We start from the raw sequence: 13318 nt of genomic DNA on the forward strand, positions 1-13318 counted from the left end.
GTTGTAATCAAGGGGAAGAATTTAGTCCTAAAAGAAGACTCAGCTGAACTGAAAAGATAAAGAAATAAAAATGTTAATTAGGTGCAGAATTTTCTCTGGTGTTGAAGGAATATTTTCAGTCTCTTTGGAATAGGCAGTTTGAACTCTGAGTCTTCCAGATTATGTAAAGAAAGAGTATGTAAATATCATTACTTCTTTATCCCTGACTTGTGCATAGAACTCTGAACCTAAGTTCCCAGAAGCAAGGATCTGGGGTCTACCGTTGGACAAAAGGTCCAGAAGCAGCTTTTGACAAGCAAACTTCACAAAATAGTGAAGGACAGGGAAGTCTGTCGTACTGCATGCCACAGGATCTCAAAGAGTTGGACACGACTGAGTGACTGAACAACACCAACAGCTTTCCCAGGTGGCTCAGTGGTGAAGAATCCGCCTGTCAAGGCAGGAGATGCAGGAAACTCGTGTTTGATCTCTCGGTTGGGAAAACCTCCTGGAGAAAAAAAGAAATGGAAACTCACTCCAATATTTTTGTATGGAAAATTCCATGGAAAGGGAACCTGGTGGGCTATAGTCCATGGGGTCGCAAAGAGTCAGACAAGACTGAGCACACACACATTCAGGGCTCCTTCAGTGATGTTACCCAGCTGAAAAGCTAATGATCTTGGAATATTTGCAGTTTACACTAACTACGATAAATCTTTATTGCCAAACTATTTAATAGGATACTGATTCAAGGGAAAACCTTTGAAAGCCACACTGCTTGCCACGTATCAGTGAAGTTCTGCTCAGCACCTTCTCTCATCACGTCTTTTTAAAAATATGTTGATATTATACAGCTGTGAAATTGTGTAATCTGCATTTGTGTAACCTTTGGTACTTGAATCTTAACTAAGAATGTTCTGTTTTGCCAAAAACTTTCATCTCACTTAAATGTGTTGCAATAACACTGCACTATTAATGCCTTATGTGCTATGAGAAACTTGATGTCCAGCAGCTCAGAGGTTAAGCCTACAGTGTTAGAGTCTTGTGTGTGAGTGTATGTGTGTCTGTGTGTGTACAGTAACTAATCATTTATTTTAATAGGATGCTCATTTGAGAGGGAGGCAGGTACTCTAGATTTACATAGAGTTTTTAAGGAGATGAGTGAGTTTGCACATGTTAAATTGTTCCTTCAGTTTACCAGAAGACTTATTAGATCATGAACTGCAGGAAATTCTGACTGAGTAAGTTACAGTGGGCTGACAAGAAGGTCTGAGCTAGAAGATACTGGTCCCGGGGACCTTGTTTCAATTCAAAGATAATTATGGAAATAATTTCAAAAATCTAGAATTAATTGTTCTGAACAAGAACCGCAAAGGCAGGGTTGGGTTTCTGTCCAAGGTATCATCCTTGGAGATCTCCTGCATTATGTCAGATCAATATCAAGGCCCAAGTTTACCAAAGCAGCTAGAGAAATTAAACAAGGAGTCTGTCACAACATACTCCCATGTCCTGGGCAAGATTTGCAGCCATCACATTTTATCCATTAATTAAAAAAGAGGAAGAGCAGTACCTTCAAAGTCAGCCACATGGGACAGGCAGGCCTATGCATAGGGCTGGACTGGGTGCTAAAAATGGGCAGACTTGGTGTGTAGTATATGACAACTCATATACTCCCAGTATAAAAAAAGTCCACGCATGCTGTCTCCCTGTACATAAGAATAATGTGATTTTCATTCAGGAGATTAAGTATGAGGGTCAGCTGGAAGCAACACTGTGAGAAGTTAAATGTGTTTTCAGGGATGATAAGGATGCCTCAAAGAAGGGCAGAGTTCTGCTGGTAGGACTTTAGACTACTGAGAAGTTAAAGTTCGTTTTGTTTGAGGGTCTTCATTTCCACTTGGGTGCTTTTTCTGCAATTAGAGGGTTCTAACACCAGATGGCACCTTTGTTATAATCATAAGATCTGAAGACCAGGAATTAGCCAATGTGTGTGTGTGAGTGTGCATGTGATATAAATATCTATGTAAATATATATGTATGTGTAAAAGTACAAATGTATTTATGCATCTCATTAGGTGTATATTTACATATGCACGTGTAAAGCGACTGTCCGGAGTCAAAGTGAAGTTCTGTATCAATTTGCCTTGATTTTGGGCGAAAAACAGACACCTGTCTATACCTCAGTTTCCTCATTTGTAAAATGAGGCTAATAATAGTGCCTATCTTATGGTGCCTGTTATATTTTTTAACGAGTGCATATATTTAAATACTTAGTGTCTGGTGTATAAGTGTTAACGCTTATCATCATAGAATTTGTTCAAAGCTGATCTATGACTATCCTTCCATCAATAATTCCCACTCTCTGCTGTTGTGTGGCAGCCACAAGGTGTGGGAGGAGGGTTGAACCCACTACCAGTCCCACGCGAGGGACCTGACCTCTGTAATTTAAGCAGATGGTCTCTGTTGCCAGAGTGACTGGACCACCTAATCCAAACCCAAGTATATGGCATTTCCCCAAACACTGGAATTGGTTTGGGTACAAGAAGGGATGTTGAGCTACATTAGATCAACAAAATGCAGGTGAAGTTTTCCTGGGGGAAATAATTTCTCCTGTGAGGTATGAGTGCAAACTGAAGATGCTGCTAAATCTCAGGTGGAAGAACAGCAGGACCAGGGACCAAAAGGCCAGTCCTTGAGGACACAGTGCAGCATTTGCGTCAAGCCAGTTCTGGAGAAGGCAATGGCACCCCACTCCAGTACTCTTGCCTGGAAAATCCCATGGGCAGAGGAGCCTGGTGGGCTGCAGTCCATGGGGTTGCAAAGAGTTGGACACAACTGAGTGACTTCACTTTCACTTTCATGCATTGGAGAAGGAAATGGCAACGCACTCCAGTATTCTTGCCTGGAGAATCCCAAGGATGGGGGAACCTGGTGGGCTGCGGTCTATGGGGTTGCACAGAGTCGGACACGACTGAAGTGACTTAGCAGTAGCAGCAGCAGCAGTACTGAGGTTTGCCTTCTCTCTAAGACCAATAAATCCCCTTCATTAGAGATGCTTCTTCTGATGGAGTCCTAATTGTTACAAGATCACAATATATATTTTTATTAAAGGGGCTGAACAAGGCCATTGTTAGTTATTACCATTATGAATGATTGATATTACTATGATGATTCCTTAAACAAAAAGAGGAAACAAGTCAAACTTGTAAAAAATTAGAGTCTTGTCACCACACTTGTCTCTTCTCATTAATCCTTAGCTTCTCTATATAATTCTTCCTTCTTTTTTCCTTGAAATAAGTTTGAATTTTATAATCAGATTTATCTAAGAATGACTCAAACTGGCATTTGTGGACCAAGGAGGGGACAGTTTCTCCTTTCAATACCCAGTCCCAATGTCCTGTGTAGGTTTAAACACTCATGCATGTCACAGGTTGCAGGAGGGGTGGATTCACCACCCTGCCCCCAAATAGCAGCATTCCAGAGGTTTCTTCACAGATCGTGAAATGAAATGATTGGTCCACTTTGATGATGGGAGGCATGGAATAAGCAGTAATTTTTGACAGGGTTCCTGCCACTGGCTTAGTTCCTTTTTCACTGACCTCAATCGTTGCTCTTTGTTAAACCTTGGCAATTTTTAGGTTTCTTGCAGTAACTGAGAATTTACTCAGTTCAGCCCAGGGTGAGAAGATTCAGCCGATTCCCTTCTGTTTCAGCAGTTCATGCACATCATACCTATTTAAAAAAAATTTTTTTTAGAAAAGTCTTCTTATGAATTCAATAATTTTCATAATTTCATAAATAACTTATGAATATAAAATTAAATAATTTTCATAAATTCAATATAATTGTTAGACATTGTTCAGTTCAGTTCAGTTCAGTTCAGTCGCTCAGTCGTGTCCGACTCTCCGCGACCCCATGAATCACAGCAGGCCAGGCCTCCCTGTCCAACACCAACTCCCGGAGTTCACTCAAACTCATGTCCGCAGAGTCGGTGATGCCATCCAGCCATCTCATTCTCCGTCGTACCCTTCTCCTCCCGCCCCCAACCTTTCCCAGCATCAGAGTCTTTTCCAGTGAGTCAACTTGTCGCATGAGGTGGCCAAAGTATTGCAGCTTCAGCATGTTTAATATTATGAACTGCAACATCATTCGCAAGTGTCATATTTTGTTACAGTTTGCTTGAATCATTATCTAGATAAGAATGACACATTGCAAATTTGATGGATCTGTTTCGTTAAGGCTTTTTCAATCTGTAGATTACTCCAACTCCTTTTCCCCCTTATAACTAATTTGTCAAAGAAATGGAATATTTCTATCTTGAAAATTATTTCCCACCAACCTGGGTTGTGCTGATTGCCCTTCCATGTTTTTTATATATTCCTCAGTCCCTTGTAGATACACCTCATACTTGTGATCTAATTTGAACTTTGGAAAGAAAACTTCCATTTTTCTGGTGTTCATGTTTCTGAGCCATGTGTCCATCAGGTCTGTGGTCAGATGGTCTTCAAAGGCGAGATGGTCAGCCATCTCCTCCCCAAGGAATGGTGGCGGTTTGAAGATACGGCAATGAAAATTCTTACCAATTGTGGAGGCAAACTTGCCTGCTCCACACATCAAGGGCACCTTGACCACCTCATACTTGTCCAGGTGGAAAGTGTCTCGGGGACAATAAGGTCAAAAGGTCTCTTTGCCATCAAAATCCTCATGGATGAATGCAAAACTCCCCTGGACCAGACCCAGCTCCGTGGAAGGGGCTCTTTCAGAGCTACTTCCTCAAAGAACTTGCCTCCTCTCACCTAATTAATTCTGGGTTGGACACAGCTTTGTGTGTGAGTTTATATTTAAAATCCCTGATGCTGTACATCCTCATAATCCTGGACACAGCTTGTTTCTTAGATCTCTCCTCTTTTGGATAGAATAAACTTCTCTTCTAGCTAGAATAAATTTCCAGAAAGTTAGAGGGAGTGAGGAAAGGCTTAGTGCAGTTCTCCCTAAACTCTCTCTCTTTTCTATTATTAGAAATTAATTATAAACTGTAATTAATTAAAATCAATCAATTACTTCCCATTTCTATGATTTCCCACTTTTACTATTAGGAAACTAATAGTTCTACTAGCTAATATTTGTTAAAGTAAAAAAAAACCCAAAATCTAAAAGCTTTGTGATCAAATCAGTGGAAAATTTGGTTTAATATGGCTTCCCTGGTGGTTCAGAGCTTAAGGCATCTGCCTCCAGTGCGGGAGAGCTGGGTTCGATCCCTGGGTTGGGAAGCTCCCTGGAGAAGGAAATGGCAACCCACTCCAGTACTCTTGCCTGGACAATCCCACGGACGGAGGAGCCTGGTAGGCTACAATCCACGGGGTCGCAAAGAGTTAGACACGACTGAGCGACTTCACACACACACACACACACACACACACACATTTGGGAGCAGGAGGAGAAGGGGATGACAGAGAATGAGATGGCTGGATGGCATCACCGACTCGATGGAGGTGAGTTTGAGTGAATTCCGGGAGTTGGTGATGGACAGGGAGGCCTGGCGTGCTGTGATTCATGGGGTTGCAAAAAGTCGGACACGACTGAGCAACTGAACCGAACTGAACTGAATATCTTTCAAACATGTCAGATGCAAAGCATTTATTTAGTTAGGATAGATACCTAAAGAATTGTAATAGGAAAACATATTGAAATCTCAGTAGCTTAACATAATAAGATATATTTCTGGCTCATGACATTGTGCAATGGTAGAGTTCTGAAATGGCTGCTTCCAAAAGGTAATTCGTAAAGCCACTCACCTCCATCAGTTTCAGCATCCTCAAAGAGGAGCTCCTCAAACCACTCCAGATATATTCCATTCCAGAAAGTTGGAAGAGGCAAAGAGCAGGGAATATGGTACATGGAAGGTTTTTATGGGCTGATCCAGAAAGTAGCTCATGTGACTTCTACACAGAAATCACATCTCATTGTCCAGAACTCAGTCACATGGCCACACCTTACTGCAAACGAATTATGGGAAATGTGATTTGGAGAATAAATAAGTGGATTTTAGTGAACACATAGTAGTCTCTGCCATACACATGTTTTAAGCCTCTAAGAGAGACCCATGGTATAAAACGTTTCTCAGACTTGCTTATCTAAAGAATTCCTTCCCACTCATCATTCTAGTATCCATCTATTCAAGTATTCCATGGACCACACTTGAGAAATACTAATGTAATGTTCCCTTGGAACCTCCTCTTGAAGAGTTGCTGTTGAGTTTTTTGCCTTCCAACCATGTTGTAGAAACAGAAAAAGAAATGCTGCAGTTAGAGATGTCTGTGGGTCCTAACTCTTTGAGGATCATATTTTCAGATCAAAAGGTGGTTTGTTTTCTTCGCCATTTTATACTTTACTTTCTGTTTGAAAAGACCTTGCTTGTGCTATTTTCCATGTATTTTCCTAGCTCTTAGAAACAGAGTTCAAGCCCAACCAGCAACATTTTCCCTCAGGCAGCTATGACCCAGGATGATTATAACTCCATTTAAATAGAAACGGTGAAACTTTCCATTTGCTTAATTGCCTTCCTTATATTTAAAGTTGATAACTGACAAGGAGCTGCTGTATAGTACAGGGAACTCTGCTCAATATTATGTAACAGCCTAAATGGGAAAATAATTTGAAAAAGAATAGATATATGTACACCTGAAGCTTACACATCATTGTTAATCAACTGTATGCCAGCATAAAATAAAAAGTTAAAAAAATTGCCTTACCTTTCTTCCAGTGCCTTCCCTTCTCTTCCTGTGCCCACTCATATTTCCCAGTGCATTCTGGCATCTTCCAGGGCTTTCTCTCTTTACTAGCATTTCCCTTCCCATTATAGGTGATTATTTCAAACTTTATCCATCTCTTCTGTTAACAACACATCACCATGAAGACATAAATGACTGATAAGCTTCATATATCATTACTTTCTGTAGCATTTACATTTTAGCATGGGACAAAACATGAAAAAAGAAGAATAAATTTCTAATGGTGGAATTTCCGGTACCAGTTACAGACATTGGGAAGATGTTTTGAGAAAGACAACAGAACATACAGGTTGGGGTAACTACTTTCTAGGCTTATTTTTGAAGTTAGTCCTTGACCAAAGGTGGCCGGTATTTCTTCCAGGGAAGGCAGATCAATGCTTAATTTGACCCTCATGCCATTTCTCTGCACATATTGACTTTATTACAGGAGGTTAGGATTTTCTTCCTAGACAAGTTTATGAGATGTCACTTCCCATTACAACGATTACAAAAAATTTAACAAGTTTAATTTCTGTACCTGTTTTATTCCATTTTGGCCTCAAACCTAATTTATCAAAATATAGGAACATTCTTATATTACCTTTGCAACACATCTACTCTAGATATTCAGATATATTTGTACCTGGATGTTTGTGATATAACAGGAAATGAATTATTTTACATATCTAATGAACTGCCAATCAGTTATATCAATAAAATGAATATTTTGTCAAATAAGCATTAAATTTGACATTATAAATTGGAGAAATCATTTGTCATTCTGTAGACTCCATTTCAGTGGAGGAAGTTGTTTTTTGGAAGTGCTTTCCTATGGAAGGTTGCATTTGATTAATTTACTCCAGAAATTTTGCCAAGAAAAATTACAAAAGCGAGGTCATAATTTGTACATGAATTTTTGGGAAGCATCATTTTATAAAAAGTTTATGATTTATTTAAAAAAAAAGAAACAGAATTTTGATTTAATAATGGATATGAATATATACTCTGGGTAGAGTAATAGAGGAAAAATTTTTATATCTATAGTACTTGACGCTGTATATGTTTATATGAAGAAAATTAAATTTAAGGTCAAATTCGAGATAATTGATTTATAGTAAACATAGATTTAAAAAAGAAAGACCAAGTCATGTTTTCTGTTGTTGTTGTTTTGTTTTTAATTTTATTTTATTTTTAATTGGAGGATAATTGCTTTACATATTGTGATGGTTTCTGCCATACATCAACATGAATCAGCCATAGGTAAGCATATGTCTCCTCCCTCTTAAACCTCACTTTCCATCCCACCCCTCTATCTAGGTTGTCACAGAGCACCAGCTTTGGGTTCTCTGCTTCATACAGCAAATTCCCACTGGCTATCTATTTTACATATGGTGATGTATATGTTTCAGTGCTATTCTCTCAAATCATCCCACCTTCTCTCTCTCACCTACGGAGTCCAAAAGGCTGTTCTCTAAGTCTGCATCTCTTTTGCTGCCCTGTAGTTTAACATATCGTTTGATCTTAGAGAAACTAAGAACTGCGGCAGAAAGATCACTAATAGGGGAAGATTCAAAGTATGAATTTTTCTCTCTGCCAGTGTAAGAGCTATTTCTTTTTATATTGCATAGTTTAAAAACTTAATTTCCTTCCATATTTAGCAAGTGGGTTTCATATTAGTTCAACTGGAAGTTTGAATTGAAAAATAAAAAGAACAAAGTTCTTCCATTTAATCCAATGGACAATGGAAACTTTAAACCCAGAAATGATCATCGCCACAATGTATTTTGGTGCTAATAGCAAAATATCTAGGATTCTGCAATCCTCAGGTTTTTAGGAAAAGCAGCAAGTGTTACACTTTGCTGTTAAATAACCTCCTCTTTCCTAATACCTCCAGCTATAGAGTTTCAGTGAGTACACAAATCTAGGGATGATAATCATAGAAGACTAATTATGTTTTTCAAAAACAACATGGATGCAAGCCTTTTGGTAAATAAGATCATTTTTTTAATTAAATAACAAAACTGATAAATTAAATTAGGCTCCTAATTTCCTACCTACATAACAGTCTCTGTACAGGTGTATACATATATAGCAACCTTGATTCCACAAGAATCTCAAATTTATAACTACCTTTCTATGTTTCATATAACTTGTGTCCTGTATATAGATTACCTAGCAGCTCTCATATTAGTGAGAGTTAGATTTTTCTGCAATTATTTATTCATTTTTTTTAAAAGCTATGGCATCAAGAGTTAAAAAGTTTACTGTGGAACCTAGGAAAATACATTTGTTCGGATGGGTCCATGTTGACCCCTTTCTGCTTCCCTTGCTTGGATTAATCTGAAGCTTGGTGAGCTTAAAGTAAGAGTGAGACACATCAATTCAACATAGAGTTGGGGTGTGCTGAAGGTTGCACAACTCTAATTGAAAAAAAAAGCCACTGTGTTTTTATGGCAGGATTCTGGAGGCTGCACTGATTTCCTGATGAATGTTGACAGGGCTATTAAAACTGTGAAACAACATCCCTTGAATATGGCACTGAATGAAAGAGCTGGTTTAGCGACACTGTTCATAGGTGTTATTCGCTGATTAAACTAATAAGCCACTGGGAAAACCATCTACGGGCTGCACATTCATTTCCTCAGCTTTTTTTGTTTGCTTCTCAGCAAGTTATTTCACAATGTTGGTAGCTAAGTTTATTTACTGTTGCCTTTAAATTCCATATATGACATAAAAGTCTTTTGTTGCCTTAAGACACCTGGTATAATACACAAAAGAGATCCCCCTCCTGTTTTTTGAGCCATAACTTTGACTAGAGTGTGTGTGTATTTATATTTCTATAGAGGAAGACTTGATTTGGGGCACATTCATCTTGGCTCTGATCATATCCTTTATTTTCCCATGACTCTTTAACTTCTCTGATACTGTTCTCCTCAGATATCAAAAGGTCAAGTTTGTCATGGAAGTTAGAGATCATGTAAATTGCCTAACATTGTTCCTGGCATAGATTCAGTTCAGTTCAGTTCACTCGCTCAATCGTGTCCGACTCTTTGCGACCCCATGAATCACAGCACGCCAGGCCTCCCTGTCCATCACCAACTCCCGGAGTTCACTCAAACTCATGTCCATCTAGTCGGTGATGCCATCCAGCCATCTCATTCTCTGTCATCCCCGTCTCCTCCCACCCCCAATCCCTCCCAGCATCAGAGTCTTTTCCAGTGAGTCAACTCGTCGCATGAGGTGGCCAAAGTATTGGAGTTTCAGCTTTAGCATCAGTCCTTCCAATGATGGCATACGTTAGGTATTCAATAAAAGTAGCTTTTATTATTGTTATTGAAAAAAATGAGTGAGAGAAAAATACACAAGCTAAGTAACAATACAGAGAAGGCAATGGCAACCCACTCCAGTCCTCTTGCCTGGAGAATCCCATGGACGGAGGAGCCTGGTAGGCTATAGTCCATGGGGTCACTAAAAGTTGGACACAACTGAGCGACTTCACTTTCACTTTTCACTTTCATGCATTGGAGAAGGAAATGGCAACCCACTCCAGTATTCTTGCCTGGAGAATCCCAGGGAAAGAGGAGCCTGGTGGGCTGCCGTCTATGGGGTCACACAGAGTCGGACACGACTGATGTGAGTTAGCAGCAGCAGCAGCAGCAGCAAGTAACAATAACTTGTGTATTTTTCTCTCACTAGATTTTACACGGTATTGTTACATAGAATTCCCTGGTGGCTCAGACGGTAAATAATCTGCCTGCAGTGCAGGAGACCCGGGATAGATCCCTGGGTTGGAAAGATCCCCTGGAGAAGGGAATGGCAACTCACTCCAGTATTCTTGCCTAGAGAATATCATGGACAGAGGAGCCTGGTGGGCTGCAGTCCATGGGGTCACAAAGAGTCGGACACGACTGAGTGACTAACACACATTGTTACATAGAGAGGAATTTGGGATAGGAAGAAAATGGTGTTTCCACAAGTGGAAATTAAATCTGGACACTTGCTTGGAACTATATTTTTGGCTTTTGGTGAGATTTGGCATTTGAAGAGTTAATTCAGATAGATTTAGGTAATTTGACTTTTGTAATACTTTTGAAAAAATACATCAATAATTACACAAATGTGTATTTAAACCAGAAAGAGATAATGTGAAAATGAGAACACATCTCAGTAACTGAGATGAGTAGAGCTAAAGCATTACATGACTTTCTAATGAGGTGTTGAAATACCGCCTCAGAAAATTGAGACTTTAAATATTCTTTTCTGATATTTTAAATCCACAAATTTTGCTGATAAATAATAAGAGTCTGAAAAACTTTAATCTTCTGAATCAGCAATTTCATTTCCATTGATTTATTCTAAGAGAAAATACAAAATTAAAAAAATTACTCTTTGCATAAAGATGGATATGTGTATATATGTAACGGATTCACCATGCTGTCTACCTGAAACTAACACAGCATTGTAAATCAACTATATTCCAAAGAAAAAGTGTATAAACAATTTAAATGTCCGAAAATAGGGAAATGATTAAAACGCCTAGGCTAACTACCATGTATATATGTATTGTATAAGCAGGCTATTTGTGAAAAGTTTAGTGGGAAATGTTTCTGCAAAGGGGAAATATGTATAAGATTGCATATAAATTATTACTTTAACTATACCACACAGTTATTGAAAAAAAAGGCTGGAAGGAAATATTTATTTGAACCATATTAAGTTAATTTTGACCTACTGCAGGACTATTTTGCATGGTTTAACCTAATATTAATACATAAATATTTTCAGAAAATGTTAAAATTTTGAGCAACATTCTCTTTCTATGAGATTTTTGTAATTTTCTATTTTTACAGAAACATTTTTATTATAAGGAATTTTTAATAGAAAAGAACTTAGTCATCTAAAAAAGAGCTGTTTAAATTTAGGCAAAATTTAAAAAGGATAAATTAGATTTCCATTTCTGGTAGCTTTACAAATTTGATATTCTGAAAAGCCTTCCACTACAGAATAATCCCAGATACTATATAAAGTGTTTGGAAAAACTTTTCATTGCATGGTTGAGCTGGCAACAGAGTAAGGAAATCCCCAGCAGTCAAACATGAAACAAAAGCATAAATCCTGGGAGAAAAGTCTATGGCTGCTCTTTGGGCACCTGTGGATTTCTGGTGATCCAGAGATTATGTTTTAATGGCCTCACAGGGAGCAGGAAACGAATATTAATGTCCACGTAATGTAAAGAGACTGGAGAAAGCAATGGCAACCCACTCCAGTACTCTTGCCTGGAAAATCCCATGGACAGAGGAGCCTGGTAGGCTACAGTCCATGGGGTCGCTAGGAGTCAGACACGACTGAGCGACTTCACTTTCACTTTTCACTTTCATACATTGGAGAAGGAAATGGCAACCCTCCAGTGTTCTTGCCTGGAGAATCCCAGGATCAGGGCAGCCTGGTGGGCTGCCATCTATGGGGTCGCACAGAGTCGGACACGACTGAAGTGACTTAGCAGGAGTAGCAGCAGCAGCAGCAGCAATGTAAAGAGACAGATCAAAGATCTGATGTGAAGCCAAGACCCTGCCTACCCTAAAAGGCCACACCTTCAGTAAACAGTGAACAGAGATAAATCCGAATTTATAAAAGAAACTTGTCTATTTTATTTAAAAAAAAATTATTAGAAAATAATAGGTTTAACGGTGGATTCCAAAAGCAGGTATAAATCTTATGTGGCTGAGAGTACTCTCAATTTCATGCCTGTAAGAATTCATTCAGATAAAACTACATCAGATAAGAGACTCAATTGTCAAACATTTCAAAACAGTTGTGAGAACAATAAATAGGGCTGAGAATCAGCAGAAATACTCAATAGTTGAAACAAATAAGCAAATATCAAATATACAATAACTATGACATTCAAATATAGAATAGAAAAGAGCATATTTTATAGGTTTAAAGAAACATAGAAACAGTACTGAAAGTATGAGTTTAGAGACGTTCATTTACGATAAGACATTTGAAACAGAAATTATAGACATGAAAAGCATAACTGAAATAAACTCATTTGGTTTTAAAAGCAGATTCCATACAGCTCAAGAGAAAGACTGAATTAGATGTGCACTAAGTCACTTCAGTCGTGTGGGACTCTTTGCAACTGGACCGTAGCCCGCCAGGATCCTCTGTCCATGATATTCTACAGGCAAGAAAACTGTTCAGTTCAGTTCAGTTCAGTCGCTCAGTCATGTCTGACTCTTTGTGACCCCACGCCAGGCCTCCTTGTCCATTACCAACTCCCGGAGTCCACCCAAACCCAAGTCCATCGAGTCGGTGATGCCATCCAGCCATCTCATTCTCTGCATGGTAAGAACACTCCAAAACTTGGTAAGTATGCTCTAAAACTTGATAAGTCATCATTCTGATAACTGGTTAATTTTCATAAATGTTTAATGAATTCTTGAAAAGAATGGTTGATAATCATGTTCTTACCATGTTCTGTGGTAAAAACACAATTAAGTTAGAAATGTATTACCAAAAAATCATTAACCCACACCATACATTTGAAAATTTAAATGCTAAATAAC

General features: G+C 38.7%; 1 pseudogene; it reads right to left on the reverse strand.

Moving 5' to 3' along the window:
* Positions 1–3386: 3386 nt before the first annotated feature.
* Positions 3387–5792, reverse strand: LOC129559982 (protein Z-dependent protease inhibitor pseudogene; annotated as a pseudogene).
* Positions 5793–13318: the final 7526 nt, after the last annotated feature.

The sequence above is a fragment of the Moschus berezovskii genome, chromosome 16 (assembly GCF_049115385.1).
Source record: "Moschus berezovskii isolate FMDL1 chromosome 16, NW_MosBer_1.0, whole genome shotgun sequence".
Classification (NCBI taxonomy): domain Eukaryota; kingdom Metazoa; phylum Chordata; class Mammalia; order Artiodactyla; family Moschidae; genus Moschus; species Moschus berezovskii.